This window comes from Amia ocellicauda, unplaced genomic scaffold (genome assembly GCF_036373705.1).
Source record: "Amia ocellicauda isolate fAmiCal2 unplaced genomic scaffold, fAmiCal2.hap1 HAP1_SCAFFOLD_107, whole genome shotgun sequence".
Taxonomy (NCBI): Eukaryota; Metazoa; Chordata; class Actinopteri; order Amiiformes; family Amiidae; genus Amia; species Amia ocellicauda.
This window is the reverse complement of record NW_027102672.1, coordinates 202,501-226,646: the sequence shown is the minus strand read 5'-3', so window position 1 is coordinate 226,646 and position 24,146 is coordinate 202,501. Positions and strand designations below refer to the sequence as shown.

Below are 24,146 nucleotides of genomic sequence, written 5' to 3'. Positions count from 1 at the left end.
CAGCTGGGAGTGTGTGGGAGGGGTCTGCAGTGAGCGGGAGTGCTGCTGAGAGCTCTGTCCTTTGGCTGCGTTTTTTTGTTGCTTTACTTTTTTCAGTTTGTTTATTTTGTCTTCTGTTTTCAGTGCTTTTCTTATTGTGGGGGAACAGGGGAGGGGAGGGGGGAGTACCGGTAGTTCTTCCCGGGTCGGGGGGTCGGACCCCCTGAATGCGTCTTTTGAAAAACTGACCCGACGCCATGGAGTCAAGATCGCTCCGGTGCAGTTCTGCCCCCTAGAGCAGTGTGTGTTAGCGGTTGGGGAGGTAGCAGGGTGTGAAAATATCAAGTCTGCTGCCATTGTTATCTTCTTAAAAACCACTGATCTGCTCAATCAGCTAGTGGCTAATGGCACAGTGTTAGACGACACTTTCACCCCGGTGTTGCCGCTCGCTGCTCCTGCCCGGAAGGTAACGCTGTCTAACGTCCCTCCGTTCATCCGCACCGGCTCGGGCAGCTGATGTCCGGCATTAAAAGGGTCCCGCTGGGCTGCAAAGCCCCGCAACTGAAACACGTCGTGTCCTTCCGAAGGCAGCTGTATATGATCCTCAATAACATCAATGAGGATCTTAATGTCTCCGAAGTTGGATCTCTCTTGCTGCCACCACCACGAAGATTGCTCTTTAGTAATGTTGGAAAGTCAAAGACAGCAACCGTCAGGGTTCTTGCATATGACGTATTCGTGCTGCACCTCTCTGCAAGGATCCAGGACAGTTTGTCAATGTAAACTCCAGTGCCTGGGAATATTTCCACCTAAAAGACAATGGTAAATAAAAAACAAGTTTATTCCCAAACTATTCTTATATTACGTTAAGTGGAATACATTATCAGTAAGGCTGTGATTTTGTTACAGAAATGTGTTATTAAAGACCACAGTATGTCTCAATTCTAAGTTTATTAATTTACAGACATAATAAAGTCAGTGAATCTGTGACACCCATAATTCAATTACATTCTTATTATCAACTATAACTATGAATATAACTGATAATGTAGCATCATTAGATTGTTTACAACCAATATTTGTTTTCAATATATATATTTTTACCTTGTCTTTGTAATATTGTAGACCAAGAGTGTTATACCTGTTTTGGTGATTCTTTGTCAGATTCAGAACAATTTGCTGTGGGGCTGTCAGAACCACTTGATGGTGACACACTTTTGTCTTCATTGCTGATAAATGTGGCTTTTGTTACAATTTTTTTCAGATTGTCCAAAAGGTCTGGAATCTCTGGAGAAAAAAACCTTAGTATTAAATGATAATCATTTCTAGTAATATATTTAATACAAAGTGAAAACAAAACCATCAATGCCTGCAATTATACTTGAGAGACTTGCTCTATGTTATTGGCAAACTGACCTTTTTGTGGGTCATTAACATTAGCTACAAAAAAAATAAAAAAGATAAAATACAAGAATTACCAGGTCTAATGTAATGCATATAGTCATTAATGTAGGATTATGAAGTTATGTTGAAAAACTTTATTTAATAATCAGTATTATTAAACTATTAGACAGTGCACATTAAGAGTCTGTATTGTGGTTCTAGATTACTTCAGTATGATCAACTATAATACATTACTCTGGAATCTAAATTACTGAAGAATAACATTTATCAAGGTAAGGAATTATTTGCTATAAATAAAAAAACTTACCATCAACCATACGGTTTCGAAGACATTGGTTTTCATTTTTAAGTCTTGTGTTTTCCTTTTCGAGCTGCTTAACTTTTTGCTGTAGCTCAACTTCACTGGACTCTTTAAATGTCTGTAGAATATGACGGGATCTAATTCTTGAAGCTCCATCGGTTTTCTTTCTTATTTTGTGCTGTATTCAGAGAGGAAAAGAGTTTAAAATGAAAATATATATATATATATGAATATGATTAAAAAAAAACAATCCTGCAATACATTTATTTAATATTTGCAGTAATTATCTCACCGGTAACTGTGGTTCATCAAGGTCACTATCATCTGAAATTTGAAGTTTTTTGTTTGGTTTAGGTACTCTCTTCATTTTAGGACAGGGCATTTTTGTTAGGTCATTAAGTTTTCTTCTTAGTTCGCCTTCTTTTCCTAAAATAAAAATAAAATAAATAAAACCCTGCATTATGTCCACAGATATTTGGGGATTATATTTATTTGTCATAAAAATACTGTGCTTTGACCATACAAATTAAGATGAACAGCCAACACTGAATCAAAACTGAAGTTAAATTATATCTGGTTTAATTTATTTTGTGATTTGGGGGATTTTATTGTATAGCACAACACACAATAAATCGTTCTTACAAATGCCAGTCAAGTATGACGAGTTTTAGCGCCCTCACCACCACCTACCATGTTATAAGAGTATGTTAGAAGTACAACACATTAATAACTTAAACATTCATTTCAAATATACTGTGATTGTATATATCAAATAGCATGTAAAGACTTTAATGTTTTTTTTTTAAATAAACATTGTTACCAGTCATAATGATCTGCGCTTCATGGACAGGCCATCCACCTTTTGGAGGTTTGTTCGTGTCTCTCCACTCTGCTCTGAAGTTTCGAGTCGTCTCTTCGTCATCATCAGCAATGCTGAATAAATCAAAATTGCGAAAGCAAGCAGTGGGAATCACGCTGTAAGAGTCTTTGTCGACCCCGCTTTCCCACTTCACCAACACGTGCATCACCGCCATACTACCTTCACCTTCTCGTCCGTTTTTTCTGCACCTTTTTCCCCCGACAAGTCACGGCACAAAAAACAGTCCCGCTCTGCATTCTGGTACTTGGCGTTCTTAATAACACCAACAGGGTGTAATCGCATAGACCACTCGAGTATAAAGTACTACATATCCCATCAGTTACAGTTTTTTTTCATCTTCTGAAACTGCAATTTAGCACTTTCAACTGTTTCTTAGTGATTCCTAGAATTACTAACCGGTATTGTAGTCAATGTGTTTATAACCTTTTTTGTTTAAAGATTTGTGTGTTATCCTATGGGATCCCATGGTCTTTGATTTGGTCACGGAAGTGATTTGTCTTTGATTTGTTGATCTAGAGTTGAATTTTAATTAGTTTTTCCCTTTTGTATAATTAGTGTAGTGCTACATTTAGTCTTTGTTTTTAAATAAATTTGACAATTTATATCTTTGGAATTGGTGTCTGCGTCCAATTATTACAGAAATTGAGTTCTACAAGACTCCAGGATTCGTGATAAGGTGATACTATGAATTCACTTCTTTAATTGAAATGTATAAGTGTACCTTACGCTACATATATGTATGTATGTATGTATGTATGTCCAATTGCTTTGACAATACAAATGAATTGAATTGAGAGGGAGAGAGAGAGAGAGAGAGACAGACAGACAGACTGACAAACAGAAAAACAGACAGACACAGACACACACACACACAGAGCCAGCCAGCCAGCCAGCTCAGCGATGACATCACGAGCCTCTCTCAGCTGACTGCTATGACATCACAGAGCACGTACATTCCGTTGCTTGCCGTCTGTCAACCACTCAGTCACTGCCAGCCAGACTGGCTGGCTGGCTGGATGGGGGGGCTGCTTGCTGCTGCTGCGTACCTTAGCAAGCTTATTTGCTTGACCGGCCTTCCTACTCCTCTGCCCACATGCCCACCTATGCCCGATCTGCTGTTCACCTGGATCACAGCTCCGCCCCAACAAGGCAGAGCCCCCCAAGAATGGTACAAACTCACCCACGATCCCCTCCACGGAAAGCTTTAGCAAAAGGCAAAAGCGTTATACGTAATGAAGAGGAACCCGAGTCCAAGACGCATCCGACCAGCCATACATATTTGTGTGTATTAAAGATCACATTTTCTTACATTTAGTTTTTCTGTACTTTATTACATCTTATTGTGATTTATAAAAGTATTGTTTCTTTTCCATATGTATGTATGTATGTGTGTGTGTGTGTGTGTGTGTGTGTGTGTGTCTGTCTCTGTGTGAAAGTTAGTGTGTGTGGGTGTGACAGTGTGTGTGAGTGTCTGTCTGTCTGTCTGTCATGTAACTCGCACATCTGTGAGGGCACCATTTTTGCAGAAGAGATGTACACATTTTGGAGCAACATATGCTGCCATCCAGACATCATCTTTTCCAGTGACGTCCCTGCATTTTCAAACAGATCACATTTTATTACACTTTGTTTATCTGTACTTTATTACATCTTATTGTGATTTATACTTGTAATGTTTCTTTTCCATATATATGTATGTACAGTGGGGGAAAAAAGTAATTGATCCCCTGCTGATTTTGTACGTTTGCCCACTGACAAAGAAATGATCAGTCTATAATTTTAATGGTAGGTGTATTTTAGCAGTGAGAGACAGAATAACAACAAGAAAATCCAGAAAAATGCATTTCAAAAAAGTTATAAATTGATTTGCATGTTAATGAGGGAAATAAGTATTTGACCCATTTTCAATGCCCTGGCTTAGGGAAGGAGGTTCTCACCCATGATTTGATGGTACATGGCCCCGTCCATCGTCCCTTTGATGCGGTGCAGTTGTCCTGTCCCCTTAGCAGAAAAACAGCCCCAAAGCATAATGTTTCCACCTCCATGTTTGATGGTGGGAATGGTGTTCTTGAGGTCATTCCTCCTCCTCCAAACACGGCGAGTTGAGTTGATGGCAAAGAGCTTGATTTTGGTCTCATCTGAGACCACTTTCACCCAGTTCTCCTCTGAATCATTCAGATGTTCATTGGCAAACTTCAGACGGGTCTGTACATGTGCTTTCTTGAGCAGGGGGACCTTGCGGGCGCTGCAGGATTTCAGTCCTTCACGGCATAGTGTGTTACCAATTGTTTTCTTGGTGACTATGGTCCCAGCTACCTTGAGATCATTAACAAGATCCTCCCATGTAGTTCTGGGCTGATTCCTCACCGTTCTCATGATCATTGAAACTCCACGAGGTGAGATCTTGCATGGAGCCCCAGACTGAGGGAGACTGACAGTTATTTTGTGTTTCTTCCATTTGCGAATAATCGCACCAACTGTTGTCACCTTCTCACCAAGCTGCTTGGTGATGGTCTTGTAGCCCATTCCAGCCTTGTGTAGGTCTACAATCTTGTCCCTGACATCCTTGGACAGCTCTTTGGCCATGGTGGAGAGTTTGGAATCTGATTGATTGATTGCTTCTGTGGACAAGTGTCTTTTATACAGGTAACGAGCTGAGATTAGGAGCACTCCCTTTAAGAGAGTGCTCCTAATCTCAGCTCGTTACCTGTATGAAAGACACCTGGGAGCCAGAAATCTTGCTGATTGATAGGGGATCAAATACTTATTTCCCTCATTAACATGCAAATCAATTTATAACTTTTTTGAAATGCGTTTTTCTGGATTTTCTTGTTGTTATTCTGTCTCTCACTGCTAAAATACACCTACCATTGAAATTATAGACTGATCATTTCTTTGTCAGTGGGCAAACGTACAAAATCAGCAGGGGATCAAATACTTTTTTCCCTCACTGTATGTATGTATGTATGTATGTATGTAAGTTTGTGTGTGTGTGTCTGTCTGTGAAAGTGATTGTGTGTGAAAGTGTGTGTGTCTGTCTGTCTGTCTGTGAAAGTGTGTGTGTGTGTGTGTGTGTGTGTGCGTGTGTCTGTCTGTGAAAGTGTGTGTTTGTGTGTGTATGGGTGTGACAGTGTGTATGAGTGTCTGTCATGTAACTCGCACATCTGTGAGGGCACCATTTTTGCAGAAAGAGATGTACACATTTTGGAGCAACATATGCTGCCATCGAGACATCATCTTTTCCAGGGACGTCCCTGCATTTTTCAGCAGGATAACGCCAAACCACATTCTGCCCAGATTACAAGCGCATGGTTGCGTAGGCAGAGAGTGCGGGTGCTAGCATGGCCTGCCTGCAGTCCTGACCTGTCTCCGAATTGAGAATGTGTGGCGCACTATGAAGTGCAAATTAAGACAACGAAGGCCCTGTGCAGTTGCGCAGCTGAGGAAATGCATAATGGATGAATGGGGGGAAATCCCACTTGCTAAACTTAACCAAGTGGTGTCTTCAGTGCCCAAGTGCTTAATAAGTGTTATTAAAAGAAAAGGTGATGTTACATAGTGGTAAACAGTCGACTGTCCCAACTTTCTTGATTTCTTTTCACTGCTAATGAGATGCTGTAGAGTGAGTTAGTTATATTGCTTTCAGGAGCTCTAATCGTATTGATGAGTTCATGCAGCATTTGTAATTGAATTTCAAAAAGAAATCTTTGCTGTCTGGCCTGTGTGTATGAGATGTACTCTGTCAATCTTTGGCTAACAACTGAAACATTGGTAGAACAGAAATGGCAACATAAAAAAGAAAAGTACATTTTAAAAGAGCACATTAAATAGGATGAATATACAGTTTTTTACAATCACTTTGTCACTAATTTCAGAACCTTGATGTCATTTTTCAAAACTCTAGACACAAAACTCAAAACGGTCATCACTTGTAACACAGGCTGTCCAATGTTCAAAACATTGCATTGTGCATTCATATCTTTAAAGAAACCTAGCACTTGCAGACTTGTTGGTTCAAATAACTCATTTATCATGAAATACCATAGTAACATAGTAACACAGAAGATACCGATAGTTTCACTGTGTAGTTGTTCGTACAATCATTAAATATTGTAGTACAAAATATGTGATACATGTTTCATTATGGTACTACACATAAATACATCACTGTAAAAGGACTAGTAGAGAGAATACTACAGACACAGTGGAATCATTGAACAAAATCTGAAATGTATTGATGCAATACAATCAAATCACACCATAGGTTTCTTTGAATCCATGCAAAAATAATTAGCTACAAAAACGAACAAAACTACAGTAAAATGTCAACTGCAGTGTTCCTCACCTGGCTTAGTGTAAAAAGCAAAACAAAGGATTGATTACTGTACTTCTAAATTTCCATCAGCCCTGTGTTCAGGTTCAGGTTCTCACAACCATTTTTCACAAGAGGCATCTTGAAACTGAACATACCTGAACATACTCAGTCATCAGCTGCTTCACTCTGCATTTCTTTCAAAAGGCACACTATACTCTGTGCTACACATTGGTATGCAGTATACAGTCATTTGACAATTGAGAGTAGCCTAATGTTTAGTGCATGCTGAAGACTTGCCGCTTCTCAGTACGGACATTTCTGATGATTGAGGCCACAGTTGATCCTGAGTTGATTCTGAGGTTTGATTGAATCATTGTAGCTGCCTCAGTCATGGTCATGCCATGATTTACAACATGTTCTACAACTATTTCTCGGATTTCACTGGACACTATTTGCTGTTGCTGCCGCTGTCTGGTCCGTGGCCTTGTCCTCTACCACGTTCCCCCAACACCTCTCAAATGAGGCCCATGGCTGCCTCTCTGGTGAGGCCTAAGCCCTCCTCTATGACGAGGCCCACGACCACCTCTCAGAAGGGGTGCATGTCCCCTTCCATTCCTTTGACCACCACGTCTTCCTCCTCCCACTGCTTGACCTCTATTGTGACCTGGATGACCTGCCGGCTCCATGTTATCACTGTGTTGCTCGGGTGGATAGCACTCATTTCACTCGATACTCGTACCACAATGTGAAATCAATCATCAATAACCAGTTGGCAGTATTGGAAAAGCAATTACAAGGGCCTGCATACATACAGTAATGTCATATCTGATGTGGAAGAAGAATCATCTTCAACTAGGTTGGAGCGTTAGTTGCAAAGCCTTTAATACACGCAGCGTGGAGAGGAACAGTGACTCAAGAAGATCCCAAAGTCGCTCTGCCTTCATTTTAACAGTCAGAGCTTTTATACACAAAAATCAAAGAGCTGGTTATAATCAGAAAGTCATTACTATGTTATCTTAAAAGTTAGCTAAGCAGAATTTATATCATTATAGGACAGAGTTCATAGATCAACACATGGATTAGGGAGCAGGCACTTCAATCATACTGTTTGACATTGTCTCCAAGATTCTCATCGTAAATAACAAGCAGAAATCAAACTACCTTCTGGCCTGACCTTCTAGCTTGACCTTATCTTTCTTAAGTATACAAGAGAGAAAAACAGGTATTAGAGAAAGAATTTCTAACTTTCCTTACACACTGAAAACATGGTGTGGAAAAGTGCTACATGATGATGAATGATGATGAAATATTACATCCATAGATAATGTAGTCCAACTGGTTCATGCTCCTCGGTTATTGGTGTCAATGGATCTCATTATCCTGAAACTTTCATGATCGAAACATGGAATACTGTTCGTCAGTTTCCATAAAACTATGAATTAAGAGTAATGCAACAGTCACTTATCATTTTGAGCAGCTGTATCAATTGATAGTTAGATCTTTGTAATGAAATGAATAGACAGTGATCTCAGATGTAATGTGTGAATTGCATTTTGAAATGGTAATACTTTGACGTTAAGTTGTATCATTTTAGTTCAATGAACAAATGATCTGAGGTTGATGTGTATTGTATCCAAGCAATTGAAAAATGTGCATTTTGATCATCGGGTGTGAGTTTAGTGTCTAGAGTTTTGAAAAATGACATCAAGGTTCTGAAATGAGTGCCAAAGTGATTGTAAAAAAGTGTAATATCAGGGGACAGTGGCTATTAGTGATCTGGCCTTCCGTGGCCTCTGTATTAATGTAACAGGTCACATTGTATGTGTACACTGATACTTGATAGTATAATATAGTACAAGTAAAAAACATACATAGGTATCATAGAAGTATTTTGCAGAAATGATTATGGATACTTATCAAAATGGAGAGGAAATGCTAAATCCAGTCTCCCCAGGCTGAGCTTCTATTGCTGCACCTGCTAAGTGGCTGCTGGCCCCACTATATGGATAGAGCCACACCAAGTACAAGAGTCTCCCCATTGCTATTTATATCTCCCTATCCAGTCTTCTATACGTGTCAGGTATACAAGTGTGTGTGTGTGTGTGTGTGTGTGTCTGTCTGTCTGTCTGTCTGTGAAAGTGTGTGTGTGTGTGTGTGTGTGAAAGTGTGTGTGAGTGTCTGTCTGTCTGTCTGTCATGTAACTTGCACATCTGTTAGGGCACCATTAATGCAGAGATGTACACATATTTTTTATTTTCCATATATATGTATGTATGTATGTATGCATGTCCAATTGCTTTGACAATACAAATGCACTGAATTGAGACAGAGAGAGAGAGAGAGAGAGAGAGAGGTGCTAAGGCACATTTGTAACATAAATTAGGGAACATTTGAAACATGCTTAGGGAACATTCATAAGAACATAAGAACATAAGAACATAAGAAAGTTTACAAACGAGAGGAGGCCATTCGACCCATCATGCTCGTTTGGTGTCCATTAATATCTAAGTGATCCATGGATCCTATCCAGTCTATTTTTAAATGTTCCCAAACTTTCAGCTTCTACCACTTTCCATCTTGAATGCCTTGAAGCCCAATTTCCATTTGTTGTCCCCTGGTGCGTGTGTCCCTGCTGATCTGGAAAAGCTCCTCTGGTTTGAGGAACCTTTCATGATTTTGAAGACTTGGATCAAGTCCCCACGTAATCTCCTCTGTTCCAGGGTGAAAAGGTTCAGTTCCCTCAGTCTCTCCGAGTAGGACTTTCCCTTCAGACCTGGAATAAGTCTGGTTGCTCTCCTCTGAACTGTCTCTAAAGCAGCAATATCCTTCTTGAAGTGTGGTGCCCAGAACTGTACACAGTATTCCAGATGAGGTCTAGCGCATTGTACAGTCTTAACATTACTTAAATTCTACACTTTTGACGATATACCCTAGCATTCTGTATGCCTTTTGTATTGCTTCCCCACATTGTTTGGATGGAGAAAGTGAATCCACATAGATTCCTAGGTCTTTCTCATGCATTACTTCATCTAGATCTGTACCTCCCATAGTGTAATTATAGTGGACATTTTTGTTTTACTGCATGTATTACCTTGCACTTGTCCACATTGAATTTCATTTGCCAGGTGTCAGCCCACAACTGAATTTATCTAAGTTCCTCTGAATAGCATGTGCTGCCAAGATTGTATCTGCTAAGCCACCTATTTTAGTATCATCTGCAAATTTGACAAGGTTGCTAAGTATCCCAGAGTCCAGATCATTAATATAGATTAGAAAAAGCAAAGGCCCTAGTACTGATCCCTGTGGAACTCCACTAACAACCTCACTCCAGTTAGAAGTGACTCCTCTAATCTGTTTCCTATACATCAACCAGTTCATAATCCATCTACTTACATGACCCTGAATGCCTACAGCTTCCAATTTGAGGATCAGTCTTTGGTGTGGAACCTTATCAAAAGCTTTTTGGAAATCTAAGTATATCATATCATATGCTTTCACGTGATCTACAGCTGCAGTTGCATGTTCAAAAAAATTTATTAAGTTAGTAAGACATGATCTGCCTCGTCTAAACCCATGTTGACTATCTCCAAGAATATGGTTTTCATTGAGATGCTCCTCTATTTTCTGTCTAATCATTTTTTCCAACATTTTACAGGTGATGCAGGTGAGACTGATTGGTCTGTAATTTCCTGGCTCAGTTTTGTCCCCTTTCTTGTGGATTGGTATGAAATTTGCTGTCTTCCAGTCAGTGGGAACATCCCCTGTTCTAAGTGTCATTTGAAATAATCGAGTTAACGGCCTATACATAATTTCCCTCATTTCTTTAAGTACTGTTGGAAATATCCCATCTGGCCCAGGTGATTTGTTTGATTTTAATTCTGCTAGTCCCTTTAGTACCTCCTCCTCATTTATCCTGATCTCTCTTAGGGTTTGACTGGATTGATTGTCAACCTGTGGCATGTCATCTGTTTTTTCTTTTGTAAAAACCTCTGTGAAATACTCATTTAGAATATTTGCCACATCTTGTTCGTTTTCCAAGATACCTCCATTTTTGCCCTTTATCTGTTTCACCTCCTCCTTAATTGACCGCTTGCTGTTGTAATTTTGAAAAAAGCTCATTGCAATGGTTGTAGCTCCAAGAGCTATGTTTCTTTCTATTTCCCTCTTTGCTTTCCTGATCCCTTTCTTAAGATCTCTTTGCAGCTCAACATATTCTATGTATTTTGTTTCATCACCATCCCTTTTGTATGTGCTATACAACATTTTCTTCCTCTTTATATTTTTTTGCATGCCTCTGGTTTGTATGTATGTATGTATGTATGTATGTGTGGAAGGAAAGTTAGAAATTCTTTTCTCACAACTGTTTTTCTCTCTTGTATACTTAAGAAAGATAAGGTCAAGCTAGAAGGTCAGGAGGCCATAAGGTAGTTTGATTTCTCTTTGTTATTTACAATGAGAACCTTGGAGACAATGTCAAACAGAATGACCTACGTGCCTGTTCCCTAATACCATGTATAGACCTATGAACTCTGTTCGATAATGATATATGTTCTGCTTAGTTAGCCTTTAAGATAACATAGTAATGACTTTCTAGCATGTATGTATGTATATATATATATATATATATATATATATGAATGTATGTATGTCCAATTGCTTTTGACAATACAAATGAATTGAGAGGGAGAGAGAGAGAGAGAGACAGACAGACAGACTGACAAACAGAAAAACAGACACACACACAAACACACACACACACAGAGCCAGCCAGCCCGCCAGCCAGCCAGTCAGCCAGCCAGCTCAGCGATGACATCACGAGCCTCTCTCAGCTGACTGCTATGACATCACAGAGCACGTACATTCCGTTGCTTGCCGTCTGTCAACCACTCAGTCACTGCCAGCCAGACTGGCTGGCTGGCTGGATGTGGGGGCTGCTTGCTGCTGCTGCGTACCTTAGCAAGCTTATTTGCTTGACCGGCCTTCCTACTCCTCTGCCCACATGCCCACCTATGCCTCTACTCCAAGATACTTATACAATAGAAAAACTATGGTAATAATAATATAGCCCAAGACAAAAAATTAATCTTTCTAGACTGTATTAAAGTTCAGCACTTCGGAAAAATAGAATTATTTTGTATTTCAATAAAACAAAAATTATTACTGGTATCCACACACCCAACCAATGTAAATGTCACGGACGGTGTTAATTAGCTCCTTAATCACCATTACTTATTATATTTATATTTCACTTCACTTTATGCAATATGGCTTGTGTATTTTGTTTGGTTCTATATTGCCATTATTTTGTGTGTTGATTATCTTTCACTTTATTGTTTAATTTGTTATTCACTTAGTATTATTTTGATTGTTTGCACGCGTGCCTTATTATTTTTGTTTCTTCTTTCTTTCACAACTCACCTGGGTCCACCTGCACTCTTCACACGCGTCCCCACTTAATCACCCTGCCCTGGGAGAGGAGAGGATTATCTGCTGTAGTCCACTTTCCAATGTGGGAGGTCTCTGCGGCTCATATCTCATTCAATTATTTATTCATTTATCCTACATCAAGTTTATTTATTTTCCCACGTTTCATTCAATCACCATCAGAAGCTCTCTGTGCTAAAAGTGGCAGCACATTTGTCTCACACACATCAAACTCACCTTTTCCTGCTTCCCAAGCCTTATCAACTTACTCAGACCCTCGTCAACTTACTCAAACCCTCTTCAACTTTGGTTAACATTGCTCTGCATTCTAAAAGCTATTCTTTCTCCTATTCTTAATTTCTTACAAGAAATGTATTCAGGTTTTTTTATCAATATGTTTTATTTATATTTATACAGATGTCACTCCATTATTCGTTTATTGAAGTCATATATGTACCTAACAAAATATTAGCCAATAGGCCATTGATCTCAATAATGATTCCCATAATCCTAGGACACCTTCTCTTTTACTCTTCCTTTCCATTCTTCCTTTTCTCCTGTAAAGCATTTTATATTACTTGAGCTTACTTATTCTATAGTTGTAATCTTATACTTCTGCGGTATCTTACCCTTTTCCTACATCACTCATCTTAAAACCATGGTCTACTTTGACTTTCATTTCAGGTATTATATGCTAGGCACCAATAACCAAACATTTTCTGAAAGACTGTAACATGTCACCAGACTGTTTACATTCTCCTGCTTTCACAGGCTGTCAGGGCTGCACCAGGCTCTCTTCTAGCCTTTCGTTTCCTTGAATTTGACTTTTGACAGAGCTTGTCCATAACATGATGTTTAACAAACAAATTCTGGTTCTTCTTGTGGAGACACCATGACTATTTATGTATTACTATTATTATCCATCTGTTTATTCAATGTATATTTTGGATTACTTTTCTTATAATAGTCTTTCTTTCTGATTTCTGATGCTTGAGGCACTCTGTATAGAGCCAAAGATCCTCATGAATATGATAAATCTGTTGTTACATTTTTAAATATAATTCTAAAATGATTGCCAAAACATAGACATTTACCTTATATCACCTTCAAACTATACATATTCATAAACACACAAAGCACATACACATTGATATCTAAAGATAATTCAGATATCCGATCTGTGGCATGTTTTATTGACCCTGCAGTGTCTCAAACAGCCCTTATAACTTATTATTTAAGCTTATGATTATTTAGAATAAAATGTCAAATAATCCCACTCGATTATTTCATTATTTCACTATCTCAGTTTTCTTGATCCATTGTGAAAAAGTTCTGTTATTTCCTCCTCATCTGTAGAGGCTACATTAGCCCACTCCCCGGTCTGATATTCTCGTAGTAACTGTATCCAAATGTTGGGCGGACATTTAGCCTTCACGATGATGTGTACATCGTGCGGGTGAAGGAGGTGAATAACCATCTTTTCATCTAGAATATCCCAAAAAGTTGTGTTACCCTGGTTTGGTTTTAATTTTGGGAGGGACGCCCATATCATTTCTTTTTCTCCTGGGGAGAAGGGGACATGGGTTTTAGTCGTATAGACTATTGATTGACCTTCCTCTTTACTCTGTCTAGTTTTGACTTGCATGGGTGCAGCTGGGACCGTTTTCAGAGCGGTCAGATCTGGATACAATGTATTATTATAACCAAAATCAGTGATTGATTTATATTCCGGATTATATGGGGGAGGAGCGCTAGCAAAACCTCCTTTTTCATATTCCCATGCTTTGCGATCTAAATCATCCCAATCGGGCCTGTCGTCCTCGGAGTGATCTGTGTCGCGACGCGCTCCTAACACGGCAGCACATCGTGCACCTACACCTTCACCTTTTCTGACCACTTTTCTTGCCCTTCTAATTTGCCTTGTAGTTCTATTAATTCTATCGTATTTTTCACAACTTCTTCTCTCAATTCACATTACTGTTTATGATGATCTTCCATTTCTGTTATTTTCTTTTCTTGATTCTCACCAACCTGACACAATATCACAATTCCTTTCTCTGTCTTATCTGGTTGTTGTTGCTTCCACCAGTCCCGGTGCTCCTTCGGAGACCAGTCTTTCTCCCAACTTCCTTCCAACATTTTCTTCTCTACATTCTGTTTTTTTATTTCTCAAAAAACCAATAATGCTGGTGTCACTCACTGTGACGATTTATCTGAAATATTACATTATTATATATTATATTATGTATATATATTATAATAAAAACAAACACTCCAGTAAGGTACGGACACCCGTACATGACACTGGCTAAGGTAAGGGAACCCATAAACAACCATAAGCACCCCCGGACCTAGGACAGACTGTAACTTGCTAACTTGCTAACTTGCTAACTGTTTTGTTTGCTTCACATCGTTTGCTGCTAGTTGCATGCCAAACGAGTTCGTTCTGTCCAAAATATAAGCTTTTTTCTTCTAATAAACTCAATAAAAATACAGTGCACTAGCAACTATTTCCCTTTCAAAAGTTGTAGTCCCGTTTCAGTTAAAACAAAATGTGTTCTTCAAACAAAGAAAATACTTGTGTTTCTTTTCCCTCTTTACCTGCTCTTATCACAAAGCTTCTCAACACAATCTCAGGTGCAGGTGCACTCTGCGCTATCCTTTGCCCGAGCTTTGTCCAGGAAAACTCACTGTAGCCATCTTAGTTCAACACGGGCTCTCCTTACCTGCGAGTCACACGGGTCCAGTTCACTTTGCAAGTGAACAGTCTCTTCTCAGAAACAATAAGGAAACTTGGAAAGAAACACAATCCCAGGTCGGTGTTAAAAAAAAGTTCTTTGTTTTCATATTAAAAGAAAACATTTGTATTTTCTCTGCACACTTTACAGCTCCAATTAGCACACTCAACTAATCCCTGCCCCCCTCAGAACCGTCACTAAAGAAAGGTACTCACAGTCATTTTAAATATGACATCCTGTAGTGTTTGTTTTCAAAATATGATCTTATTATCACTTGAACCAAATAAATCCTTTGACCCACTAATACCAAATTACAGTTATGGGGGCCACAGATGTGATTTGAAAATACGATCTTTCATGTCTTTCTGTTGTGTTTTGACCTGGGGATCTGTAATTGTCCAAGTGGCTACTGCACATGTACTTATTTAATATTAAATGTGTTATTTAATTAGGCTTGGTTCTGGTGAGCATGTACAAGACGTCAGCTTTTTAAATAACTGTGTGTATTGGATCATACACATTTTAGAAATACTCTCTCAAACTTCCCGCATTGGTACCTCACCAGGGAGGTAGAAAACAGCAATAGCATTGAAAAAGTGTGATTGTAGTTCTGCTCTTCTGCAATATATTTCTACAATATCTTTAACATCTTCTTTAACATTGTTTTAAAGGCTGGGACCAATATGGTGGAATATCTCCAACACACGGACATTGAGAGACTCGACCCCTTTGTGCTGCTGCTCAGAGACCAACTCTCAGTTGTCTCTGAGTAGGCTATGGATCAACTTCCTTTCCTAATATGAAGGAGACCATGGATACAAAACCTATGAAAAACAGGTGATTATTGTTATTCTTCTCATTATAAACTACTTAATACATCTCTCCCATAAAGTACAACAGGATAGTGGTGACGTCATTCAGGATTGGATTGCCATTGGTCAAAAGCCCTCTGAGAGAAATTGTGTGGCGACACTCCACACTCTTAGAAGAAATTGTTCTGCACAGAACCATAAAGGGTTCCTCGAGTAATCGCTCTGGTGGATCCCTTTATGGTTCTATGTAGAACCCCTTCAAAGGGGTTACATGAAGAACCCCCAAACATAGCGTTCTACACAGAACCATTCGTTTTAAAATGTTATATATAGAACCCATTCAAAAGGGGGACACGTGCTATACCTGAATTTGTTTTCCAAATACAATCTTAAAAAAATGTATGAGTTCATATATACAAACACACATACACAACGTAGAAATCGCACTACTAGTGAAGTAACTTCATTTACATTATATGCCACAACTCCTCAATTTGGAACGCAAAAACAAGACATCTGATGTAAAAGTGTAAACTAATTACGAACAGCACTTTTGATTTTTATCTTCAATTCAGGGGCTACTTATTCGAACAGTAAACTGTATTCTCTCTTCAGAGTGACTGGAATGTTTTTGCCTACATTCAACTTAAATATGAAAGTTTCCAAAAACGGCATAGTTTTCTTTAAGGCTATTCAATGCCAAACACAAAATTCTCTCTGCTTTCAGTGCTTGTCCTTCAGCACAATTACACAGGTTCATGATGTTCTCATTTCAATACATTGTTTTCTTATTTAAACTATTTGACTTTGAGCTTACATTGAGAATAAAATCACTTTTGCAAGTAAAACCTGGCCAAGAAAGGAAGCAGCACTACAATAAAACAATACACAGAATACAAAGCAGTTCCTTCAAAAGTGAAAGTGATAAAGAGTGATGTCTGTCAGTAAATTACGTTGAGATACATATTGGTTATTTTGAATTAGGAGTCCAACTTCAATAACTTCTATTAACAAGCCAAAATACAGATCAGAATTACGGGTAATTGAAAATAATATGTAGCGCCTAGGTAAGCTTGGATGTGTTCAGAGAAACACTAAAAACGGACCTTCCTCACACCCGTCTTGTTGAGGTGGACGTGGTCATACAGGTGATGTGGCTGGATGTCTCAGTGGTGTGCCAGGTGGACGTTGGGGAGGAGGGCACATCTTCGGGATACTTCTGCGTTGATGGCCTGGATGATGTGCAGGGGCACGTCTGTGCGGGGCAGCAGTGTGGAGATGGTGATTTTGGCAGTTTGGAATTCCTCTGTGGCTTTCTTTGCCACCTGTCTCAGGGCTGAGGCCACATCGCCCCTGCGGGCACTCAGGTCGTTAGTGCCGGTGTGGATGAGGATGTGTTTGACCTGGCACAGCCTCCTCTTGGAGAGCAGCTCCAGGGCTCTCTGTGCTGTCGGGCACCAAAGCTTTTTCACTTTTCGCCCAGGGAAGAGGCGCCTCTCATCCAGGAACTTCCCATTGGAGTCGCTCAGAATGACCACCTCTGTGTTGACCTGCCACTCCGGGTTTTGCGTCGGGAGTGGTGGGGGCAGCGGGTGTGTTTTAGGGGAGTGGCGTTTCAGGGGTTTGTGTATTAGTGGCAGGTCTGGTGATAGTGGGGGTGTCAGGAGTGGTGGGGAGTGTGGGTGGATCAGTGGGTGCATCAGTGGGTGCGTCAGGGGTTGTAGGTGTTGTGGGGTCAGTGCAGTGCAGTCTCTGTGCTCCTCTCTTAGCTTCTCCAGCTGGCTCTGCAGGCTCCTCAGCTGGCTGTGCTGGGGTGTCCTGGTCAGCTCCTCCCTCGCTCTGTGCAGCTCCGTCCTCAGGGTTTGGCTCTGCTCCTCCTGGTCTCTCACTGCTGCTCTCAGCTCATGGATCTCAGCCTTGTGGTGCATCTTTAGTCCCTGAACTCCGCAAACTTCAGCTCCAGCACTGATAGGCATTCCTTTAGTGTTTTAATGTTGCTGGAGAGTTTTGGGGAGACAGGGGGGCAGTCTGTGGGAGATGGGGCACTGTCTGGCTCCGTGTGGCTGGGGGCAGACTGCAGGGTGGCCGGCTCTGGCTCGTGTTTCTCTACCTCAGTCTGCTGCTTTGAGGTGTGGAAGCCGAGAGATAATTGGTCCAGGCTGCTCTCGCTGCCCTGCACCATGATGGTCCCGTTGTGGTATACATTAAAAGTGAGCATCACACTGTCTGTGTCTTTCTCTACCAGCACTGAGATCTGCCTGCCTCTGCTAATGCCCCTCTTGTTGTTATTGGGGTATGTCTGGCACAGGGTTTTGTGAAAGGCGGTGGGGTACTGGGTGTAGAACAGTAGATTGTTCTTGACCCTGTTTTCTCCTTTACCGGTGTAGTCTAGGATGAGGGTCTCAGGAGATGCTCTCATCACAGCTTGTTTGTAGTCCTTCTTAGCCTGTGCAGAGCGAATGTCTTCAGGGTATCGGATTTCAAAAGGCAGCTCTGCAGTCAGACTGCTGTTCGATAGATTTCTATCAGTCTCAGTGGCAGTTGGGCTCTCTCCTACTGTCACTCTATTCAAATTGGAGCTCTGCATTTTCATTGGCTGAGTCAACTACTGAGAATGCTTATTTATTTTATTAATACATATTTTTTTGTTTAATTATTTGTCTCTATAGGTGAAAGGTCTTACCTCCAATTCTTGTCTTCAGCTTTTCTTTTCTGACTTTTCTTCCTGAACTGTCTCTCTGCTTTCTTCTTTTTGTGTTTCTCTTAAAATTATTATTTTTTGAATACTTTTTCTTCTGAATTTCTATTCCATGTCTTCTGTGTATGTTTATAGTGCTATATATTCATTTGTAAATGACAAATTAAATCCGCTTATGTATAAAAACAAATGTTTTTTAGGAGCTCATATTCCTCTCTCTCTCTCTCTCTCTCTCTCTCTCTCTCTCTCTCTTCTCTCTCTCCCTCTCAATTCAATTCATTTGTATTGTCAAAGCAATTGGACATACATACATATACATACATACATACATACATACATACATACATACATACATCTACACGGAAAATAAATAATAGAATTATGAATCACAATAAGATGTAATGAAGTACAGAAAATGAAAATGTAAAAAAATGTGATCTTTAATACATACAAATAAAGAAAATAGGTTTACTATTTCCAGATTCCTTTTTTGAAATACAATGACATGCATAACAAACAAGTATTTACATTATATTTACAGCCGGTGCTCGTGTGTCACTGTGTCCCTCAGGCTGTGGTAGGCGCTGACATATTGGGCAGCCAGGGTGGCTGTGTGTCCCTCCCCCAGGAGGACTGGCGTTTTTCTTTTTTCTCAGTTTTGTCACAGGTTGGGTGGGCATCCATTATGTTGTTACAGAATTTGTCCCTTATTTTGGGCTAAAGCTTTCCGTGGAGGGGAACGTGGATCAGTTTGTACCATTTTTGGGAGAATCTGCCTTGTTGGGGCGGAGCTGTGACCAGGTGAACAGCAGATCGGGCATAGGTGGGCATGTGGGCAGAGGAGTTGGAAGGCCGGTCAAGCAAATAAGCTTGCTAAGGTACGCAGCAGCAGCAAGCATCCCCCACATCCAGCCAGCCAGCCAGTCTGGCTGGCGGTGACTGAGTGGTTGTCAGACGGCAAGCAACGGAATGTACGTGCTCTGTGATGTCATAGCAGTCAGCTGAGAGAGGCTCGTGATGTCATCGCTGAGCTGGCTGGCTGGCTGGCTCTGTGTGTGTGTGTGTATGTCTGTGTGTGTGTGTGTGTCTGTTTGTCTGTTTTTCAGTCTGTCTGTCTCTCTCTCTCTCTCTCTCTCTCTCTCTCTCTCTCCCTCTCAATTCAATTCATTTGTATTGTCAAAGCAATTGGACATACATACATGCATACATGCTAGAAAGTCATTACTATGTTATCTTAAAGGCTAACTAAGCAGAACATATATCATTATAGAACAGAGTCCATAGGTCTACACATGGTTTTAGGGAACAGGCACGTAGGTCATACCGTTTGACATTGTTTCCAAGGTTATCATCGTAAATAACAAACAGAAATCAAACTAGCTTCTGGCCTGACCTTCTAGCTTGACTCTATCTTTCCGCCTTATATACTTGGTGAATAATTGAGGAAGTAGCACCAAGTGACCACATTAGGCTGCCTGAGGGTTTCTGGGGAGTGTAGTTGTCTAGGGTCGGTTTTCTTCCCTAGAGTGCAGACCTTGCAGCAGACCTGGCCTGACATGTCTGCCATGTATGACCCTGCCCCTTGGTTTGTCCCACATCCTCCCCCCCAGCTGCGACCCCATAGGTCGAGCGACAGCCGCAAAAAAGCATGCACCCGGGACAGCCCATCAACATTCCCCATGGCCTTCCCTGGCCTGTGCTGCAGGGTGAAATGAAAATGTTGGAGACTCAAAAACCACCTCATCACACGGGCATTCCTGTCTTTCGAACGATGCATCCAAGTGAGGGGGGCATGGTCAGTGATCAGGGTGAAGTGCCTGCCCAACAAATAGTATCGAAGACTGTCCAAAGCCCACTTCACTGCCAAACATTCTTCTTCAACTACCAAATAATTTATTTCATTGGATTCCAACTTTCTGCTAAGGAACAACACCGGGTGTTCGTGATCACCCATTCTTTGGGACAAAACCACTCCGATCCCCACCTCAGAGGCGTCCGTCTGGACTATAAATTCTTTCTGAAAGTCAGGTACCATTAAAACGGGGTTGCGGCAGAGCGCCTCCTGTAGGCTCCGGAAAGCCCGGTTTGCTGTATCACCCCATCTAACCATATTGGGTTCTGTAGCCTTAGTCATATCAGTCAGAGGGGCCGCTAAGGTAGCATAGTTGGGAATAAACCTCCGGTAATACCCAGTTAACCCTAAAAATGCCCTAACCTGCTTTTTATTGACAGGCCTAGGCCAAGAGTTTATGGCTTCAACCTTGGATATTTGGGGTTTCACCATACCCCTCCCTACTGTATAGCCCAAGTATTTGGCCTCTTCCAACCCCAAATTGCATTTGGTTGGATTAGCCATCAGGCCTGCTGCATGTATTGAATCCAATACCGCTTGGAGCTGAGACAAATGTGATTCCCAATCTGGACTGTGAATGACCACATCATCTAAATATGCTGCCGCATACGTCCTGTGTGGTCTAAGTATGTGGTCCATCAACCTTTGAAAGGTGGCAGGAGCACCATGCAGGCCAAAGGGCATCACTGTGTAGTGAAACAGACCATCTGGGGTTGCAAAGGCTGTTTTTTCTTTGGCACCCGGGGTCAAGGGAATCTGCCAGTAGCCCTTGGCTAAGTCAATAGTTGAAATATAGCGAGCATTCCCAATATTCTCTAACAATTCATCTACTCGGGGCATTGGGTATGCATCAAACTTTGAAATTTCATTAACCTTTCTAAAATCATTACAGAATCTCCAGGAGCCATCAGGTTTGGAAACCATGACTATAGGGCTGGACCACTCACTGTGGGATTCTTCAATAACCCCTGCCTCCAGCATTTCCTTAACCTCATTTCTAATAGTGTTCCTGCGAGCTTCTGGTACCCTGTAAGGCCTCATATTTACCTTCTTTCCTGGGAGAGACACAATGTTGTGAGAGACTAAATGGGTACGCCCCGGTATGCCTGAGAAAACTTCCCTATTACGTATTATCAAGTCGTTCACCTCCTTCAACTGGTCAGGTGACAAGGCAGCTGCAATATTCACCTTCGGTGTCCCTAGTGGCTGAGGGGGGTAAGTCAACATCAACACTTCCCTGTCCTTACAGGCTTTTATTAAGTTGACATGATATATTTGTTCTGGGGGTCGGCGGCCGGGTTGCTGAACCTTATAGTTCACTTCCCGTATTCGCTCTATAATCTCATAAGGTCCCATCCACGTAGCCAGAAATTTACATTCTACAGTGGGAACCAACACCAACACCCTATCACCAGGCTGGAACACCCTCAGTGTAGCCTGACGATTATAGGCGAATTGTTGGTGTTCCTGTGCCTGCCTTAGGTGCTCTCTCACAATGGGAGTGACTGTGGCTATTCTCTCTTGCATAGCATTGATGTGCTCGACTACACTCCGGAAAGGAGTGGACTCGTGTTCCCACGTTTCACGGGCTATGTCTAATATCCCCCTGGGGTGCCTCCCATATAACAGTTCAAAAGGCGAAAAGCCCAGGGAAGCCTGTGGGACTTCCCTAATGGCAGACATCAAGTAGGGCAGCATGAATTCCCAATTTTTCCCATCCTTATCGATTACCTTTCTTAGCATGGACTTCAGGGTCCTATTAAATCTCTCAACCAACCCATCTGTTTGTGGGTGCTAGACTGATGTTCTCAACTGCTTAACCTGCAACAATTTACACAGATCGGTCATAACCTTAGACATAAAGGGTGTGCCCTGATCTGTTAATATCTCCCTCGGTATCCCCACCCTACTACACATCAACATTAGCTCTTTTGCAATACCTTTTGAAGCCATGGTCCGCAGTGGAATGGCTTCTGGGTACCTGGTGGCATAATCCAAAATAACCAGTATATACTGATGCCCTCTGGCTGATTTTGGGAGAGGTCCCACCACATCCATAGCTATCCTAGCAAAGGGGGTCTCTATGATGGGCTTCTGAAGGCTGGTTTAGGAGCATGTAGTTGACATTCAGGACATGAGCTACAATGTTCTGTCACGTCTGCATGTACGCCTGGCCAGTAAAACCTCCTCAGGAGTCTATCCTTGGTTTTGTCCATCCCCAGATGTCCCCCCAGGATATGCCCATGTGCCAGATTGAGAACTGTTCGTCTGAATGGGGTGGGAACTAGCAATTGCTCCACAATGTCCACCCCTATCTTATTTACACGGTACAATAGGTCATTTGTTACCATAAAATAAGGATAAGCTGTTGGCGGGTCTGCAGTAGTCATAGGGGTCCCATTTACTACCTTCACATTTTCTTTAGCATAGTGTAGAGTGAGATCTCGCACCTGTGCGCTGCCAAAATCAGTGGGGAGTCCCTCTAACACTGACACTTCTACATTGTCAGCTTCAGGGGTCTCTATGAATGGATTCTCACCCACCCTGCTAGTGCTGGGTTCCTCACCCTCCATAGGGTCATCTACGTCACTACATTCCACCCCTATGTTTTCAGTTTAATTTTCCCCAACTAAAACCTTCACTGTCGACTCAACTGGAACCAGGTCTACTTTTAGCTCTAGTTGTGGGATCGAGGCAACTTCTGGCTTACAGTTTTCAGTGTGCATTTCCAATTTACTATGTTTTCTATCTAGTTTTCCAAAATTAGGAAAATATCGTCCCAGTATCACATCATATGGCATGTTGGGTACCACACCGACTTCGTAATCTAGTTTCCCGGCCTCTGTCTGTATGTTTACAAGGGCTGTGGGATAGGGGCGTGTGTCACCATGTGTGCATGTGATACTGAGCTCCTGATGTCTATCCAGCTTGTTGGTCGCTACTAATTTTTCTGTGACCAGTGTAACCATACTGCCAGAGTCGAGTAGAGCAGCCACTTCTTTCTCATCGACTATCACTGTACACATGTGTTTTGGATTAGGTACTCCGCCTATGAAAACATCCGTCCCAACAGGGCAGGCATAAAATACCGGTTTCTCTTTCCCCATATCACACACATTACATTGCATTGGTTCCTCTCTACCTGGGCAGTGGGCCGCAATATGTCCTACTTTGTCACAATTGTAGCAGACAATTGGTTGTGATGGTGACCCCCTATAACCCTTAGTCTCGGCTTTAGGCCCCACCTTTGCCCCCCCCAGTCTTGCTCTTTTCTTCCAATCCAGCGCGTCATGTTTCCCAGAGTACTTTGGAACCATCTTACCCGGTCCGCTGGTTCGTCATGGCCTGGGGAACGAGTTTTTAACCTCCGGTACATGCTCTGCTGCTCCGGCTGTATAGAACCGCTCTACAATGGCCACCAAGGTGTCAGCGGACAGCACCTCATTCTGGCCAACCCAGCATCGAACGTCCTTGGGCAAACAGCGTTGGTAGTTGTCAAGGACTATGGCCTCCACCACCTCGGCTGATGAATGGACCTCTGGCTGTAGCCATTTCCTGGCCAGATGGATCATATCAAACATCTGCGTTCGGATTGGTTGTCCTGGTTGGTAGGCCCACTGCTGAAACCGATGTGCCCTCACTGCGGTGGTCACGCCCAATCGGGTCATTATCTCCGCTTTCAATTTATCATAGTCCTGGGCGTCCTTCAGCTCCAGATCAAAGTACGCTTTCTGTGCATCCCC

The 24,146-nt window shown here is 41.6% G+C and overlaps 1 non-coding gene across 1 annotated transcript; it reads right to left on the bottom strand.

Moving 5' to 3' along the window:
• Positions 1-3,701: 3,701 nt before the first annotated feature.
• Positions 3,702-3,816, bottom strand: LOC136720639 (U5 spliceosomal RNA). Its single transcript, XR_010805590.1, has one exon. It is a non-coding gene; the product is annotated as a U5 spliceosomal RNA (small nuclear RNA).
• Between the last annotated feature and the right edge of the window lie 20,330 nt (positions 3,817-24,146).